Source organism: Trichoplusia ni, chromosome 20 (genome assembly GCF_003590095.1).
Source record: "Trichoplusia ni isolate ovarian cell line Hi5 chromosome 20, tn1, whole genome shotgun sequence".
NCBI lineage: Eukaryota > Metazoa > Arthropoda > Insecta > Lepidoptera > Noctuidae > Trichoplusia > Trichoplusia ni.
In genome coordinates this window covers 1,476,678-1,497,936 of record NC_039497.1, presented here as the reverse complement: position 1 = coordinate 1,497,936, position 21,259 = coordinate 1,476,678, and the positions used below count along the sequence as shown (strand labels likewise).

The following is a 21,259-nucleotide window of genomic DNA, read 5'->3' as shown; positions in this document are numbered from 1 at the left end:
TAATATAATTAATTAATCAGTTTAATAAATTAAACAGGTGATAAATAGTGTACATACATTTTAAATTGGTGATTATTGATTATTATTAAATATTGTCTGAGCTCAAGTTAGTAAAACTACGTGGTACTTCTTAAATATAATAATATCGAAAGAACTAATTGTACTTCTTGGACGATTGATTTCACGTGTTGATGAATACCGCTTCAAGACTCGTTTGGATGAGGCGAGGAATAATGTGCGAGTTGTCATACATTGCGGACTCGCAAAGCTCTGAAATCAAAACGAATACATCATTGCTGGCAATGTATAGCAACTGAAGCGATATTTCCCCCTACTTTAAATGAGGTTTTAGTCTGCTCTTTGTATCCGTCTGATTAGGGTATATTGTGTCTCAAAGATACTCAAATAGTTTAGAAAGTATGTGTATTAGGACAGTTCATCAAATTATTTAAGGTCCACATTTTACTTAATAACGAATAAAATAATAATCGTGTAATAATTTAAGTAATCGTCAATTTAATATTAAATTAATACATTGCAAATGTAAATTGTTGCTCTATAGGCTTCATAATCTGTAATGTAAATAGCAATTCAACATGAAGAATCGATATCTTCTCCTGCTAATTTTTTGTCCCAGTGTGGACAGAATAAAAGCAAAACTTGTATATAAATATCACATCACTCTCTCGCTGGTTGGTGATTCTAGGTTCCAAGAATTCAGGTTTCCTAACGATGTTTTTACCATTACTAAATAATCAACAAACCCAGAGTAATTAACACTGCATGCATATTACTATGAAAAAGTCACAATAACATTTTTTTAGCCTGTGGCAGATTCCACAGCTGATCAAATGCCCCTTTCTTTCAAGTCCTTTTCGCGATTACATGCGCCAGGTGCGCCCCGCATATCGCATAAACTATGTTTTTTTCTGGACTATAAAGGATTAAAATAAAATCTAGATCTTTTACCCACCTTCGCCGCGGACGACCTCGGCGATGATGTCCTTCCTCTGGTTCCCTTCCCGAATCTGCTATACCATGCCGAAAAAAATCCTCTCATTGAAAAGCAAGATGACAATCGCAGTCATAATCATCGATAAATACTCTTTTTAACTTTCCTGAAGGCTTTATATGTCTGAAGATATTTATGTAAATAAAACTAAATACACTGCCCTATCTTATCCTATTACTATATCATGATTACCGAACAAAATACAATCTCCATACCAAAATTGTTGCGTATCAACCACAGTTAAATTTAAAACCTATTCCTTAGAATTAAGATTGATAATCCTTTGTTAAAGTAGATTTTCTATCTTTGCCTAATTTGTCCTGGGGTTGTGATGTTCCTTTAGTATTAAAGTAAAGCAATAAATGTATGATTGATGTAAATAATGTATGGGATAGCTATGTATGTATGACTGTGTCTTATAGTAGATTATGTATGGGAATTATGCTCATCATTTTATTACAATTAACGTGAATATTAGAAGAATATTTAGAAAAGACAAAATGAATAATTATTATTTTATTCTAATTGGTTACTGTCCATTATAAGTTGAACCACCGTAAAACCAAATAACTACATCTCTTTTTATACTGTAGCTTGCCAAAACAAAACTATACAAACAGAAGGATAGTGCCATCTCTTTCTGAAATTCAAATAGTCTATCACAGTTGACAGAGCGAGATGACACCATCTGTCTATATAACTCAATTTCAAAAAACGAACTCAACTTTAATGAAAACTTATAATTCAAATCCCTATTTTACTTACAGTATCATGATTAGCTAATAATTTATTTAAACATTAACTTTTTTCGTTATAAAATGGTTTACAAGAAAAGTTAATAATTTATCCCATCTTCGTAAGGGCGACTGGCCCTATAATACTCTAGTCAAAGTCATTGTAATGCCAAAACTGTAAATACGTGTACTAATTGTAAATAAATTCTGTGTAAATGTTAGCGAAATAGAATTAATAATGTATCTATTGATGTTGAAATATACGATGCATTCCGTGTGTTAGTGTTTTATTTTACCTGTGCTTTGTTGAAACTTATTATTACTTGATCGATGGCATAAGCCCGTAGTTCGAAGGCTCGAAGGGCTTTTGTTATCGTCCCACGTGAAGTCACAGATATATTGCAAATTTATTGCAAAGTAAGTAGGACATGATTAATATTTGCCGAAAGTCCAAAATAATGAAACAGAGAAATCCTAGATGTAGCGAAGGATCAAAGTTAGGTAAGAAAAAGAAAATACATACTTGTCCCAAAAAAGGAAAACCTTATGTAAAGTCATGATTCTGAAAAAAAATTAAGGATTTAAAAAAAAAAATACCTACGAGAAACGAAATATCCGAGCATTCACCACTATTACGTATCGCATCAGAATGATTCACTATAGTATTAACATCAATCGCCCCATTCATATACGTTGTCAATTTGATAAACTACAGTCAGTTACCTCTCCAAATTGGTCCAATCAATGGCCTAAACGAAGTGAGCAATAAAAATTAAACATCGACCAATTACAATTGACCCGGCAACACTCCGATTGGAAACGAATTTAAATTTCGTTGCTATGGTACGTAGGTCTACAATTACTGGTCGCTGTGATTATTGATGTATTATTTTTGATGGAGGTTGAGGTTACAATCCGATCAAAATATCAGTCGGTCTGTATGAAAGCATCTTCTAGAAGACCAGAAGGAGCTTCGATGACTCATAACTATCATAGTCTCATTCATTGCTGTCAATCTCGGACAAAAGCAAGTAAAAAAATAATACATTTATTGTTTAAAAGCTTCCACTTTTGCAACGGTAATCAAATCAAAACCGTAATCGTCTAAACTTAATTTAAGACTGCGAAGAGTATTCGATACGATTCGTCTCTAAAAAATGTAATTTAAAACTGCTTATCACAAGAAGGCCAACAAAATAAAAAAAACAATCACAATAACAACACAACAAAACCGTAAAATCGACTTCAAAATAGACTACCTGCTGAGCAAAATTTGTCGACAATTCTATGGGATCAATTTCCGGTATATCATGCTTAATGAAAACACGAATTAACTAATTCGGTTCATCCAATCCAAAGCTCTGAAGTAACAAACACAAAACAGAACAGACGAATTGAGAACCTCCTCCTTTCCAAACCGGTTGAAAAGAAAACTCCATCACAAAAAAGGATCTTAGCCCAATAAACCACCAAAAACATTCATAGCTACTATTCCGCCATATATTTCAGGAGTATTCACCATCCAACCATTGTTGCCTCCACAATCTATCTTCATATTTTCATAACAAATGAATAATAACGGTCGCAAATTGTAATGGAAGCGTTGTTTACCTGCGCTACAGCCCGGGAAACATGCGCTTTCAAACTACTTACCGCTGATTAAACGGTCTCTAGTTATGAGTTTACGAGGTAAGCTTTAACAATCAGCTAATTGATGAGGTTTAAGAATTATGATGTGTCCTCTTTGGCTGTTGTAATGGGATAGGTTGGGGTGTTGTCACTCGTGCTGGGAAAACTTGTGACGTGTCTTTTGAAATGAATTAATTGTTTTACGAATTCTGGTAGGAAGTAGGTACTTGATAATTTTAGTCAAATGATTTTTTGTTGACTTTTCTAACTGTAGCCAAAATGAAAGATCATAAACGAACAGTTCAGAGCGTAATAGTTTGGAAGTGTCTGAATTTAAATTCAATTTTGAAGATTAGCACTCAAGAAAGTGAAAAGTTATATTCCAATTTAAAAAATATATCATTAAAATTTAGCTACTAAGCACCGACCACCATTGAACACCCTGATTCGCTAAAATTCCACCGCTTCCAAAAAGCTATGAAGAAGAAACGGCATAACAAACTCCATAGCACTAATGTTATTTATGAACATAGGCTTAGTACTTTCAAAAGTATCATCAACTTCATTAGAATGAATCCTACCAAACCCCAACCCCTTGTCGCCAATCAAATCAAACAATGTTACAAAAACTTCAACACTACTCATCCCCATAACGAGGAAAACTTTTAACTACATTCATCATGTAAATGAAGACGCCAACATCAAGTTAGTCTGCACATAACACAAGTCGGGGAGACAATGATCGAACTTACTTCCAAAGTTAGTTTCTATGGCCTATCACTGAGGATTAACGGTATGACAATCCGGGGAGATCCCCGCACATAAATAATGTAATCATAGATTAAATAACATTTCTTTGTGAGTTTGAATAGGGTGGGTTTCTGATAGCTAAGAATTGTTTAAAAACTGGTCAATTTCGAGTCGGACTTGCAACTGTGAGGGTTCTGAAAAAACAGGTTAAAGTCGGTGTAATAAACAAATAAATACAAAAGAATGTTAAATGTCTGAGTACCAACCTTGGCCTTTTTTTTTGTTAAACCGTCAACAGGAATGCATGAAAACCGAAAATATGGAATAATTGTCACTGATTTATAATACATCGATAATATTTAAATGATTAGGTGTACGCATGTAAAGGCTCATAGAAAGTCAAGGTGCTACCAAATAATGACGGTACTTACTACTTAAATGAAATTAACATGTAATCACAAAAATCTATATATACTATAATATAAAATAAACTATATATGTATAAACTGAACTATGTATAAAGCTGAAGAGTTTGTTTGTTTGTTTGTTTGAACGCGCTAATCTCAGGAACTACTGGTCCAAATCGAAAAATTATTTTTGTGTTGAATAGACCATTCATCGAGAAAGGCTTTAATCAATAAACCATCACGCTGCGACTAATAGGAGCGAAGATACAATGGAAAATGTGAAAAAAACAGGGCAGGTATAAATCATAACTTATATCTTCTACCCACGGGGACGAAGTCGCGAGCAACAGCTAGTTAATTATAATACTGATTTAAACCAAAGCACAGAATAAAGCAGTACTACCAAAGTAACTGAGACGACAGAATTTCTACTGCCGGCATTTTAGTTATACCACGGCAGTATAAATAGGCTTACAATTCGTCCTCCTAGACATATATTTAGATTAATTCTGAAATCCTAGAATCCATCCGTCCATGTTCATAGTAGATTGGATTTAAGTTTTAATTCATGACACATATGGACGTATAATTTATTTGAATGCCATTACAGTTACACCTTTAATTAGAAGCTTGTAGTCTTTATACTTCTTAATTATCATTATTAGTATATAATACAGAAGTACGTGAATACACCTACTATCAGATTAGTAGGTAGGTATCTACCTATTGATGAACTACCCTGAACTACTTATTGCTTTAAAAACTGATTATGTTAACAGACAATTTAGGATGGGAAGAAAAAATGTTCTATAATAGTATTTTGTTACAAATGCTATATATAATAATATACTTTCTATGATATTATTACTAATTACAAAAGCATCTGATACTGATTATACGCCATCATTGTTATTTTCCGGGTTACTACTGCCATCTAGTAGACAAGCATTGAAGCTCACGAAACGCGCAGTCATTTCCATGATGTTATTTTGCAAAATAACATAGCTTGACATCTAAAAACATGACGTATTCACTGTATCAAGGTTACAAACAATCACATTCATACACAAATTAAGTTAATTATGAAATTAAGTAACAAAACACAAATAACAACCATGACCTTGCTGGGACCAGACACGAACTGGAACCACTCATCCAACCTAGATGGCGCTACTGATACTGAAAACAACAAAATATGTCACACCCAAATATAGCTTACTGATACATGATTACGTGTTCTTGTGAAATAGAAACATCTTTTCACTCATATCCTACCGCTTTTCAATTCATCACATGCAATAAATAGTTTTATTTGCGACTTTTCCTTTGCAATAATAAATGCAACAAGAAAATGACGTTTGTTATATTTGAAGTCCTATTCAAATACGAGAGTCACGGTGTTTGTCTCTTTCGCACTACGGCGCTAACTCAATTAGAGGAAGCGAGAAAGTGTATATCACTGTTTCGCTCGAAGTAGAACAGACTTTCGTATCAGCTGACAACCAAAGCAAAACAGTCGGTGCGCGACCATCTTGTCAAAACTCTGAGTCGGTGACAACAAATAAATATTGTAAAATGTCCTAAATCGCTGTTAATGACATAACTATCTCATTGTATTTAATAAAGTATCGTGCATATTTCATGTTGGTGTTGTTTTCGAAGCCAATACTATATATTTTACTCGATTTTTCGGGTTTGTGTTGCGTCAAATGACGTCATGTATGTGATTATACACGTATCGCGGCTGACGAGTTTGTAAGTATTTTCTTTTATTTCTGTGTTAATTTCATTAATATAATGTAACCTATGCTTAGTTTTCCGCAAGAGTATGTTATATGTTTCATTCATGATTCGTTAGGAATCCGTGAGGCCCCTTCGATTGTCCATACGCGTCGAACTCTGTTGGGTACGGATGCCCTTGAAAATTATGCAGCAAAAATCGCGTCGTTGCTGGGTCGATGGTTTATGTATTTAAGAGCAAAAGCAGTAGTCGGTTCCATTCATAATGTCGGATATTTCGTGGACGGCGAGTTTGCCTTCACATTTCGCATGGCAACAAACGTCCGCGGACTTGACTAAAAATGGAACGCTCGAGACTCATAGAAAGTATTGTTCTTTAACATCGAAAGTGTGTGTTCTATACCTATCTGTTTATCGGCACGATAACCCTTTTTAACACAATAATCATTTTTTATTTTAACTTTCCATTTCGTTAGTGCGGTATGTAGGTGGGCAAAGGCGTACGTAGTTCTTCCTACCGCCTGCATTCGGATATTTTATATCTGCAGTGCAATAATAAATTTAACATTCCTGCTCTCTATTTTTACAATGGTATTTAAGTTAGTGTTTACGTGTAACATTGCTTATATACTTGTGAGCGTCACTTTGGCATGTATGAATACATGTATGGGTAATTCCCCATACATGTAACATTATTCAATAACTCGAGTTTATTTTTTATAGTGGTGTAGGTAGCTATACAATTGGTGTTGTGGTTATGTGATATTGATAAAGCGAGCCTCTTAACATATGTGTAAAGCTAACACAAACAAATGTATTACACAGACTATTATTAGACTGTGTGAGTATCCGATCGGCTCTATTATTTTTAATTCCATCGACATTTAAGTACTTTTTTTATTGTCGTTTATGATCACGTGCTTGGATGCCTCGGCCGGTGTTCATACAACCTAATTTTCGTCTATGTTTTAAATCAGGTGTGAACATAAATGCGGTAGATTTTTGTTCCTACGGTACTTGGCACTTAATATGATAATTTTATAGCAGATGAACTGGCGATGACGGATTTGTTTACAAAGTAAATGTTGTAACAATTTTGGTGTGCTTATTTATTCCCAAAATGTTATCAAGCGTGAGAATTGGCGCTGAGGCGTGCTCTTGTTAATACGAGAGTAAGTTTACGTGAATTTATGAATATGAAATATTTGGCCCACGAGCCGTAGGTCGGCGATTAAAAACGTTTTATGTTATCTTAGTATTTTCGGTGTTTTCACTTTTCAATGTTACGGTGGAATTTCATGATGTGATGAAACCAAGATTACGTTATTACGTAGGCTTATTGTCATTTAACAATACATACATAGCCTAGTAATGATAGATACCTATCTACAGCACCTACTTGAGTCGGAGCCAGTTCCTAACAACTTTCTGATGTGACAATAGCTTGGTATATGCATTTGTTGTTACTATTATATCAATTAAGAAAACTAATTAAAATATCATGGACAAATTTGTGGCCTTTAGATAATTACGCCATTACAAAACCTTGATAATGAGTGACTAATTTGTGACGTCATAATTATGTTCTACTAAAAATAAGAGTAAGTCTCCGGAGAATAACATAACTCAAATAAGTTATAAATGGGAATAGTAAAATATTTTTTCAATGTTAGCCATACGTGTAATTTAATAGATAATAAATTAATAATGTATTTTTCTCTTGCCCCGCAAACATAAATTGATCAAATTACACTGTATGGAACTTACGCGTGACGTCACTTGTCTGTACCAAGTTTTGCGAAGTGGTTTGATCACAACTCTCCTCAACTTTTTTTTTTTTTCAATATTTATTGTTGGGATAAAGGCCAACATTCGTGTCATTTTTTTCTGCCTGGCTAAAAAGAGTTACTTTTTAAACCCAGTCAGAAACACGGTATCTTACTGAGTGACACTTATTACTGACTCAAAGTCCTTTTCACGTTTTCGATTTAACGCCGACCAAACAAAGTAAAATATAAACCGATATTTTACTAATATAAAGAGTACCTATATCAATATATGAAGGTGTGAAAAAAGTCAAAAAGATCAATACAACAAACCCCTTAGCGTCAACTGTGTCAAGTGACCTTGACGTGAGTCAAAGAGTGACCTTTGTACTATGACGTCAAGTGCATCACTTTTTCTGACGCGAACGAACATGTTGCTCGTATAATGAATACTATAAAACAATTAATGAATAAGGATAGAAATATGGTTATAGTATCGAAAGGAAAATTTATTATTATATATATTTATTGTTTCATATTTCCCCTTTCGCTTATCCTGTTTCGGCTTAGAAATTTGTGTGAATATAAATATTATTAAGTAAATTGTTTAACCAATTATAGTAGGCCTACTGCTTTGTAAATCCTAGAAATATTATAATTAACTTATCTATTGAAATGATCTAGGAGCTACACCATTATTTTTTAATTCCATAAGAACTCTAGATATCAAAATCAAAAGTTTTATTCTAAACAGGTCGTTTTCCAGGCATTTTTAGAACGTTACAGTATCGACTCTCGGTGCAAAGTTCCATAATGTCATTCTTGTAGAGAAGAACCGACCAGAAACTCTACAACAGTAATAATATAAAACTATAATCAATTGAGATCTTTTAAAAACCCAAAATAATACTGCATGTTGTAAGATCGAGCGGATAACATTTTTAAAAACATCACTGCAAATGGAAATACTAGAATAAAAAGGAAAATGTAGTCATAATTATTTGCGAAGAGACGGGCGATAGGACAACCGGTCTTCCCTCATTGCAGTCTCACAACTTTTACTATTAATTTGTAAAACTGGTTATTCAAAGTTCAAAGATGAATAAAAGTAAAAGAAACAAACATGGATCTAGTGATATGTCGTGGTCTTGCGGTTATAAGTATGGATTTGTAGCAATAAGTGCAGGTTCGATATGAATGCATGCAAGTACTGAAGGCAACGTGACTAAGTTAAATGACAATTAGATCGTGCTGCTTAATTCAATGGATTACTAGCCAATGAACAATAGCTTTATTGAACCAGGATAAACAAAAAGTATGTATTATAATTTGAACACTTATAATATCAATATTCTGTATTTGGCAGTAGGAAAATAACAATTGTTCACAACTATGTAATTCGACTGTTAAAAATATAAACGTTAATTTTATTTATCTAACTGTTATTTACTATGACACATCCAGTTTATTTCCCGGACATGAGTTTAATTTTGGATGAACAATGCACAATCCAAAATGGTTGTTTTTTACTCCGTTAGACAGACGCGTCTACTTGCTTTTCAGTCACTTGCAGTTGAAAAAGACAACAGAACACTTGTCTTCTTATCCTGAATCAAAAATTCAGACATTTAGCTGTTTCTTACCTTGGTTTTACCTCCAGCCCTACCACAGGAAATCTCGTGCCCTCGCCGTCAAGATCTGACGGAAATGAATGAAAGTGGGTGGCGCTGGAGACGTTCAGTCCAGATTTAGTCTAGCATTTAGATACAACGCCAAAATTAATTCTACTAACTCATCTAATTGTGTTTGAACTACTGGCAGTGTTGTTTATCTCTCGATTACGAAGCCCAGAATGATTGTAGGTTTTTGAGTAGCATGCGAATGACAATAAATTAACCCTTGTAGTTTGTACTTAATCGAAATTAGTGGGGTTTTTAAAGAAAAAAGGAAATCGGTCAAACAGTTTTAAGTATTTCAACTCATATACAAATTCTGTGCTCCACTTTAATGCAAATAGTTGTTTCCTAACGTGATTTTCTTAATGCAAAATTCTAATTTCCTAAGAGAAAACCTATTACTATGCGAGGCAAAAATCTCTGATTGTTTCTTTTAAGATTATCCCCTAAAATTGAAATCCAACTACTTATCTGTGTCAAGTTTGACAAATTCTGAAATTGGCTGAAATAAAACTTTAGTTTTGATGTAAATATTAAGAAACGAAAAGAAACCTCCATCACGATGAATAATGCGTAATGAAAGTATTTAATGAAATGATAGTTTTTTTTAAAGCAGCGTGCAAGTCATAGACGTTGCGATATGACACGGCTAATGCTAGAATGACTTGCCAATTACAGAAAAATAAATCAACATAAAAGATGAAATGATAAAACGTTGAATAAAGATTACAGTTCTCCCATATATTTACGAACTAAAATACTTTAATCTAATTTTACAGCGATGCATTGCTATTTTTACCCAGCATAGTCTCATTGGATATTTTCTCGTAGGGCTGACATAGACACTTAGACAGTCTACCGCAGTCCATGACCGCTGTAAAGTGTTCGAAACGTCTGGAATCTTATCTAAAAATATACTGCGATAAAATCCATTCAAATGTAGCATTATTTTATGAGCAATATTTTATCAGAGAGCTATATTTTTCTTCTTCACATTGTTTAGTCAACATCTTCATAATTTCTTAATTCATTTAATCTTTTGCGATTACTTTATTAGTATCGGATGACTTGGCCATCTTTGTTTCATTATAATCTGTGTTTTGTTGCATAAATTGGACTGTTATCAAAACTACAATGTCTACTTACCGAAACTCAAAATCAAGAATGTTAACAGCATTTATGGATTTATTGACTTCAGTGCCATCTCTTTGAATTTATAAGCATTAGGTGTGACCAAATCGTGACTCAATCTGAACAAGTATGTCATACAAACCCAAAGAACTCCCAAGTATTGGATCTTTGTACTGTAATTGGTTATTCTACTGATGTTTGAGTTGACCAGAGCGTTGCGCCAGAAAATGCTGGACTAATATTGTACAATAACGACATCAATGTTTTGGTAGCGGAAGATATAGAAGATAGTGTGTTATTCATAAAAGTTAAGGTGTCATCATCTTTCTTATCTGTATATCAATTAGGAGCTTATAATTTTGTTTTTGATTGTACTCTTACGGAGGTGTATAAAGTAATGATATTGCATTTACTAAGGTGCCATCATCATTCCCCTGCCCTTATGCCAACTGTGGGAATAGTGAAAATTATGGGCATAATTTAAATGGAAATATCGTGATATCAAATTATATTGACCAAATAAGTCACGTGGCATTGCTATACAATTCGCTTTTCCTTCGTCTTTTCATAATATTGACGATTAAAAATCGTGTTCCCAGAAAAATGAAGATGCAATTCCGATTCGAATTTATTGTTTGCCAATCCTTGTTTATTTAGGAATCCATTATGACGTAGAAGTCGCTCCATACAAATCCATTGTCAATTTTCCTTGGTCTTGTTTATTCTTAAAATTAAACTGGTATACATTAATCATACGCTTTCGAGAGATGTCGTATCCTGTTTCTTCTAGTAGCATTCGTTCTTTCGTACGAGAAATGAAATGTAGGTATGATTGTAGTGCAAATAGTACTTCTGTAATTTGATCTAAAGTATCAATACCCTGTTTAAATATTGTTTTCTCAAGGTACGTTGTTTATCAGATATCATCCAATCCAAATGATTGATAAGTTATAGATAAAGGCACTTTCTTTTATTCGATAACAACAATTAACTCTGCTTTCAATATAATTATTTATTATCGTGCGTCTACAAAATATTATTATCTAGTTGCTCCTACTACTGATCCAACATTCTTTTTTTTCTGACAAACTGTTAAAATATAGAAAACACAGGCTATTCTGTAGCCTATCTAGGAGAACAGTACTCAACCCATTAACTAGATTAATATTAACTCTGTGCCTGCCTATACTGTAGTAAAACTACTCTGTCATGTAATCTAGTCCTAGTTACACAAAAAATATAGTATTTAAACAAAATGTCCCACACTAAGGAATGTAAACCTAGTCTTGCGGGCTAATACAAACAGTCAAGTGAATTCTACGGGCCTTCCAGACTTAAAACAAGCATTCGTGGATCACAGTAAAGCTTTCGTACGTGAGGATCAAACCCATGACACGTCGCGCGCTACAGTGGTTAATTCTATAAATTGCCTTAATTAAATCTCCGTGGTCAAGTCCTATAACTCTTAAGTAATTTACTCCGTGTTTTTTCTTACCCTACGCAACCCATAGGTAGACGAAACTGACAGCATTGTTATTAATAATAACTGGTTATATGTAGCGGTGTTAAACGGTGGCTCGTAAAACTAAATGGACGGAAGCTTATGGAGTTACTGACGCAGCTAATTTACGCTTTCTTAGCTTTGAAGTTGACAGTACTATTGTTTTCGTTTGGCCCAAAAATGGTTCCTAGAAGCATTCTTAATAGTTTATGAGCATTTTGTAGGGTGAAATTTTAGTTTTGGTTACTCGCTCATACTGAGAAATTCCTCTTTAACCGTCTTTTAGGTTTTAACTGATTTTTTACAGTTTTTTTTTTATTTTTCTTTATCAGTTTATTCATTAAATTATTTACTACTATATCATTAGTCTTAGACAAAATTTAATGGAAAAATTGTAGTCATTCTTCCTTTAAATACCAGTTTGTTGTAACTGTTACTTTTGCAAGCTTGTTGTTGTTTATTTCATTTTGCCATTTATTTAGTCAGTGCACAGGCTTCGGTGCAACTCGAGTCCAAAGCTAAAAGTTGATAAACGAGTTCCAGATTTTTTGTTTCATTTCTATTTTCGAATACGAGAGACCATTGTTAGCAAAAAAGAAAAAGCGACGTTTTGTTCCGAGGGAAAAGTTTTTATTTATTTGGATTTTGACACAATATAATAGTAAATACTAGTACATATACTATGTGTAAAATTTTAAGATAGACAGGTACAGTTTTATTTTTTCATTTCCAGTATTTCTTTCCGTAATTACTTCTTGGAACCAATTATCATGCTGCAATAAAGTCTCCTCTTGACCTATTTCAATTATAATAAAATTAATCTATGTGAAAACATAGGCTTTGAATTACACATGCATTGACTGTAAATCTACCTATAATAAGATGTCCAATAAACTTAAAAATGTATGTCAAGTTTTATAACTACAACATAAAGTCATAAATATTAATATCACAGAATATTATTTTCATTTATGTCTTAATATTTTTCTCTTCAAAGATTTTCCTTAATAGCATTAAGTGCAATATCTTCTGAAACTGACAAGATCTTATTGCTTTTTGCAAGGTAATATGACTATCCCGAAGTGCATCCAATATTCTCCCTTAAAATGCTCATACAAAATTTTCTTTAATGTACCAGAAGCAATATTAATTTACGTTGTATTCCACCGTAATTTATTTACAGAAATAAGGTTTTACATGGATTTCCTTATAGTTACATTAAATTTAAGTTTTTATAAAAGAGTACAGTTCCTTGCTCATAAATCTACAGAGTTTCATTTAATATACTAAAAATGTGTTCGTAATTTCCAATACATAAAATTCCCATGCAAATTGACCGAAAGCTCAATGGTCAAGTTTTGATATTCATTCAAATTGAAACGCTTTTCTTTTCGTTTCAATGATCCTTAGACGCTTTTTGACCCAAGAGTCGCTCAGAAATGCTTAAGAGTTAAGAGTATTGTTCAAAATTATAAACGACTTCTTTCCAATATTGTTGATTCAACAAAATACGAGCACACTAATGAAATAATCGTACCGATGTTTAATAAAAGCCTTATAACAGGGAAATCGCGAGAAAATGCAAGAATCAATTCGTTATAACAAATGGAAATTTCTAACCCTCGCTTTCCTCGTATTAGAATTTCTTGACCTTCAACAGAAGGATTCAGCGGACATCTTATTCTAGAGTAATATCTTATACATAATAACGGATCAGGAAAATATAAGTTCTTGCGCCATCCATTTTAAGATGTGGATCTAATCCTTGTGCTAGATTTGTATGTTCTGCATTTACCGTCGTGATGGTTTCAGATGTATTGGGTTATTGTGACCTAATTCGAGCATCGTTGTTTTAACCCTTATCCTTAGTGCTTCTATTGGTTCTAACTTGATGTTATAATGTTTCCTTTTAATATTAAGCATACATTTTCAAAGGCTTTAAGAAACGTAACGTAGTCATTGAGATTAATGATAATTATAACATGAACTAATACTTGTTTATAATTACAAAATAATGTTTCCGTTACTCTAAAATCAACCGTTTTTTGTACCTACTAATTAACTTGCTGTACCACTTGCGCTATCTAAAATGACATTGAAAGCAAAAAACCTGCCTTACTTTCTCTTTGACATAATATTTCTTCTACGATCGGCTTATCATCACTTAAATGTATGGTTATAGTTTACTAACGAAGTTGCAGTATTAAATGAGGCAATATGACACAAGTTACGTAATAATCGATTATCTGCTCGTTACCACGACCTGTTTTGCCACTACATTACCATAGCAAAGATATCACTCAATTCTTCATACAAAAATGTCAAATGTAAATAAAATCTCGGCGTTACATGAACCGATATCGCCCACAAAATATCTGACCAAATTGTTTAACAACTTAACCTTTTCATTACAATTTTCAACCTTAGGGACATTGTTTTACAAGTGATAATACAATAACGGCATCCGTATTTATCAATTATGTCGCCTTACAATGCTTGCGTATGTTTTAATGTCATTGTTCAAGTAAATGTGAGTTCGTAAATCGATATGTTTCAATATGAATCTTATCATTTGTAATCGATGCGAGGTATTGCAATATTGTTTACAATAATATCGGCTTTTAATTATTGGCGACAAAGATGAGTTCCAATCACTGCAACCCAGATTTACGAATGTTGAATCCATTGTACTAAAAAGTTTTTAGTTAATGCAGTCACAACAGTGAAGCATCTCCTATTTGTCAATGTTTATAGTCCATTGGTTTAAGTAAGCTCTTAAAAATATTAAACAAACTTGGTATGGCTTTTTATACAAACTCAAATAAAATAAACGACTGATAGATTTCGGTGGTATATTTGATTTGGGAATCTTTTGGCATTCGTTTTCATTCGGAATTGAGTCTGAACCAAGATTATTAAACTTTGGTACCTACTCCCGAAGGGGCATAGGCACCTATAGGGATTATTACGATGACAGTATAGTTTGCACATTAATTTGAATTTAAAAAGTAAGTAAATATTTCGATTTCGACATTCATAACCATCCGTCGCGTCGCTGATGACAACAAATCCTGATTGCTCATTGATTTATCATCTCGTGTTGGTCATCAATTAATTACCAAAACTAATGATTATTTATGTTACTTTCCGGTGCATCTCCGTATATAGCGATTAGCTCAGAAATGTCTTCATGTAGCGCATCACACGGATGAACGCGGACGCGCATGCGCGTGGCCCGCGACTCTGCCGGAACATGTTATTATTTGGCCGCTAACTACATAATTTGTGGTGTTTATGTTTTGAAACGGTTTTATACTTATCAAAGAAATCATTAACACAATTTTGTACGCCATTGGTAAGATTAGTAACCAACATTATTAGCCTGAGAACACCGAATTTAAGGTCAAGCAAAAGTGAATTTTGGGGTACCAAACTGATTTTATGTAAATTTTGTGATAATGTTTGACATAAGATGACAATGAAATACGTTTTAATAGATATACAAAAATATTTCTTTAAAAAACCCGCGTCTTTTAACTACATACAATAGTCTCCAATCCATAATTATGTCTATTTTCTTAAATGCTTCCTCTTCTTATTTCAAGACTCCTCTTACACGATTATTTAATGTGTACTCGTTAAAAAGAATAACTTCTTACATGTGTCTGAGTAGTAGACAAGTGGGTGTGCCCGATATCGCAGCGGGTTCACTCCCCGTTGCGTGGGAAGTAATAAATACAAGCAAAAAATGTAGCTATGCAAGTTGCTTGTACGTATTTGCCTCTTTTCTTGAGACATGAGTAATTAAATTACTGATTCAAATTACTTACTTTTACTAAAAGTATTTTTCTAATATGTTGGGAAAATGAGGAAAGGCATGTGCTGTGAAGCACACTGTCAAACCTTCAAAACCCTTTGAACTGCAGTGACGGTTTCAGGCTGAAAATATTGGCATGTGAACAACAATTTTAGATGGAAATTTCAGCGAAACGGCTGAGAAAATCTAGAACGAGGCGTGTTTGTTTAACTAATATCCAAATTCATCCAATCCTAATAAGTAACTTAGTTGTAACATCCTGAACAATATTTTAGATACCTCCTGTATTAAAAAAAAACTTAATTTACATTTATAAAAAATAAAATAGGTATGCCTGAAATTAGGTTATGTTACATAACACGTTGTACTTGTATCGAGGGCATATAGTTTAAGCTAGGTCGCGGCCCGGGAATCAAGCCTGAAAACGGACAGGTGAACTAGCTCCCGTTCTGACGTCATTACAAACGTTTCTGATTGGTCGACGCGATCTGTGCCTCGATCGCTGATTGGTCGCCAGTATCGTTGCAGGCACCGCATTGGTCGGTGCAACGTAACGGACCCCACGTAACGTTTGGTCTGCAGCATTCAGTGTTTGAAGGGTGCAGTTACGTCCCAGTTGCTCTAGGTGACACTAGCCTGTCTATGTTCCTGGTGTAACGATAGATGTACCTGATTTTCCTGGATTTTCTCCCAGTCCTGCGATAGTGCGACGAGGGATATCATCGGATTTTTTTGCTGCAGTCGACATTGAAATCGAACTGAACAATTCTAGTTAATTAGTGTTTTTTTTTTGTCTAATAGTGATTTTGTTTTTCCGTTAATTCGAATTGTACCGGCTCTTAGAAAGGGTAAGGAATACGTAGAAATGGATGTTTATTTGGTGTTTTCCAAAATTGTAGTTCGATGTCTGTATTAATATTTTGTTCGTTTTAATAAATGGTTTAAGTTATTTTTGCATTCTATTTTTGTTTTCGTCGAAAAATCCCAAGATTTTTGAGCATGTGTGTGTAAGACTTTTGTAGTAGGTGTCTAAATGTGTAATTGTAAAAACCCCATGTTGTTTTCCTGTAGTTTTGGCTAAAAATGATGGATGTGATGCGGTCTGTCAGCCTACACGCATCGAGCAAGCGTGGATGTCAATGTTCGTTCCTTTGTGTGAAAAATAAAATATTCCAAGAAGTATGAAAACTCGATTCTGTACAACAGAACCTGAAATACTTGGAATTTACCAATCTGTGCTTGTGTTTAATTTTCTTTATAAATGGTGGTTTGGCTTTTTTTCTTGGAATTTCCTAGTTATTGAATATTTTGTTTTATGGGGAAGAATTGAACTAGGTTTAAGGCTTTATTTGGATGTTATGATTATGTGTTAGTAGAAAGTCGTTCGAATCGTAAAATTGTGCCATATGGGTAACCCAGCCAACAAAGGCAGTGCTTTCAAGTGATTTTAAGATCCAGCAGCTCCGGGAAACCTGGATCCCTAAACATACCCTATACCATATAGTGCATTTTAGGTATATGAGAATATACCTCCTTAGTCGCTCTTTATAAAACACTGGTGCTAAATCCGATTGGACTGGAAGCCGACCCCAACATATTTGGAAAAAGGCTAAGATGATGAAGAAGTATATGAGGGTATAGGGCTTTGTTTCACTTCGTAAAGAAAGTAAAAAAATGTTTCATGATTTGTCGATAGATGGCGCTATTCTAAATTGTTCTGACGTATTTTTTTAATGACGCAAGTAATTTGGCAATCGATCATATTTCTGCCATCCGCCATGTAAAAACGTAGTTTGGAAATGTTTTTAACAAAAACGTTGCTAATTAGGTACTGCAGTTAGGTAACAATAGGCAAGTTACGACGTGTTATGATGAAAGTAATAAAAGTTAACTGTATTATTAAATTTAAGTCAATTACAATTTTAATTAGAGTCGATCAATATTTAGCGTCAATAAATTGATGGGAAAAGAAATCAAAGTGAAGATACTAAAAACTGTAGAAGACACTCTTTAGTGGTTTTATTTTCATGCCATCTAAGTTTAGGTTTTCATAAAGTTACATAATTTATTCGTGTGGATAAAAACCCCTTAAACATAAATAAAGATTAAAAAAAAATAAGTTACATAAAAATAAAAAATAAAAAGGAGGTTATAAGAGGATTTCCATTATATTCTCAATTAATAACAATCGAATATTTTCTGAACTAAATCGATACCGTTGCAGATACCTACCTGTGCTCTGCGCAGGTGACCTATTGCGCAACGCGCCGGAAAAAATGGCTTGTAATTTAAAGAATTGGCAAACGAAAACGAAATGAAACGGACTATCAATCAACAAATGTAAATCTGATCATATAATTTCTCGGATTTTGATATGAGAAAGAAAGGAAGAGGCATTCATTCGGTTATGACGCATATAGGACAAAACAGACACATACAAAGCAAAAGAACATTAGATTTACTTAAAACAAAACATATTAATAAAGAATCAATTACAAAAAAAGAGATGACGCCATCTGTCTAGATACATCTATCCCTGTCTACAAAACGATAAAATAATTCATAAACATTGACAGCCCCTGATCAATTAACTCAAAGATAACAATAGTTTCCAATTATCATTAATTAATAGCGATAATTAGTATTATCTCAGAAATGGCAGTCCCTTCGTGTATTTATTTCACACGAAAATAAGATGGCGTATGTGCCAAGTGTTTTAACTCGACAATAGCACGCGCAAGATAATATATTTTTTGATAAACATAGTTCGAAACATTGGCAAACACGTCACATGTTTCGTTGGATTGCATCCATTGCTTTACTACTTAAAACGATGACGAAGCTATTGTCTAGAAAACAAGCAATGTATTACAGTGATTGGCAGTGTACGTGAGCCCGTGTATCATGAAGTGCCTCAAAACATTGGCCTCAGTATTCATATTAGTTAATTGTATGCATCGCTCTGTTACTTTACGCTTTGATTAATCTATTGTTATCAAAACCAGCAATGTGTGTTGTTGGCGAATGTGACAATGCCTTGTCTTAAACCGGCGCCAACATTGAGTTCGTTCTCTCCGACGGACAATTTATTAATGTATCTGTTGTTTTTTATTATGTGTTAACGAAAGGTGAAGATCCGAAATTAAAAAAAAAACAATGATCTGGTCCAGTTAAACTTGTCCGCTAAGGCAAATTACACTGCAAAACTGAAAAGAATGAGAATTGTAACAGAAATAAAATACATTTTTTTTTCCTGTAAATTATGCAATGGTAAAAAGAAGAATATCGGATATTGGTTCATTGGCCCTGACCCATTTTCTACGGTTAAAAATGCGCGGAACGACGCGGTATCAATAAAAAAAGGACATCAAACAAAGTTTATACACGAACCGTTACAAAAAATATGGTAATACAGAGACGAATAGATGAATTTTAAAACAGAATACATTGTTGAGGAGACAAGTGACAACTTTTGCTTTCATTATTCACGCTATTTATCTTTTTGTGAACATGCACGTAGTTTCCATGGGTACAGCATAGTATGATGCATGTATAGTATACTCAAAAGTCGACGCAACACGATAAAACTACTTCTAATACTTTCGAAATCCTTAGTAGATAGTGCCAATGTCATTACTACTTTCTGTACGGATGCATGCATGGTTCTCAGTATCTATCTTTCAAAAGAACCCTCAACCCCCACTTAGGGAACAACTTACAGGCTAATAATAAAGCAATTCAAAAATAAAGGAAATCTTAAACCGTGCTTCCGAAAGTAGGAATACAAAACACGACATGTCACATTGTTATTCAAAATCCTGTAATATAAGGTTTATAATTAACTGTAACTCAGTTTTACGGTCGTAAAGGCATTTCATAGTACCACCACCTAAAGACGAAGCGAGAAATATCGTGCCATTAGCTCTACATTGCCGGAGATGACGCATCACTTTTGATAGCAAAGCTGCTTGGCCGCGCAATGTATTGCAAAACCCACAATATTTCTCGCACCGTCTAAATGAGGCTTTAGGGATGTGATTCAGCAAGCATGCAGCTCCACAGGTGGTATATATTCATGCGTGTTCAACCCGATGGCGATAACCGACGGACGTTGAACACATTTCGAATGCAAAACGTTTTCGCAAGGAAATTGTATGGGGAAGCAACAAGTTGAGTAGTGGAGGCAATGGAACTAGAGGAATGATGCTTTTTGTTGAATATTTCTTTTTCGCTTTTGCTGTGCGGGTCTTATGACTTAGAAGTTATGTGTCCAATTTGCTTGATTCATAGCTAAATGTTACCCTTAGGCATCACGCTGTTTTTGTCATGTAGAATCTACATGTAGAAAATACAGACAAATGGACATTTTATTTAAGACGTCACTTATCCAAATGGACTGAGTTTGTTTCGACGTTTCTTCTCAGGGTAGACAGCTAGGAAATGTCGACTCCAGCTAGCTTAAAAAAAATACATGTAAGAGTGATAACGTCTTTCCTATTTGCAGAATAAATTATTTCATTTCATTTCAATGTCGTCTTTGCAAAGTATATAAGAACAAACCGTGAAAAGAAGCCGAAATCAGAATTCATTTCTAATAGCCTGGGACTAACTGGAAGGCTATTCTATTCTATGCACATCAGAGTAAATAATATTTTTTAATTATGCAATAGTCCCTAACCTCTGTAAACGATGTTATCTATCCATTAATCGCACGGAAGTTTCCGAATGTAATTTTTGCCGCACAATGTATAGTCGTCCCAAAGTCATTGTCATCTGTGTTTAGATCAAAGCTTTTGTTTTACTGTTGTTGTAAATGTTACGAGTAGTAATCTCAAATTGAGAACAGGTTACTTCCTTTTAAAATTTCTCAATATTCTGTCTTTAGATGTATCGATTAGGTATTAGTAATATTTTTCCTTTCATATGGTTGATGGTGGATGTATATAATGGTGTCAAGTTTTTAAACCGTCTGGAGGACTATGTCGCGGTTGAATACAACTTTGAAAGTTCCCAGGTTTGCTGTTTCCTTCGTCGTTTTTAGCAATTAAAAATAAGCACAGGTACAGGGCTTGAGAGTCGAAATGTCATATCACTAG

General features: G+C 33.9%; 1 pseudogene; it reads left to right on the top strand.

Moving 5' to 3' along the window:
- Positions 1-6,027: 6,027 nt before the first annotated feature.
- Positions 6,028-21,259, top strand: part of LOC113503927 — a 34,086-nt pseudogene continuing 18,854 nt past the window's right edge.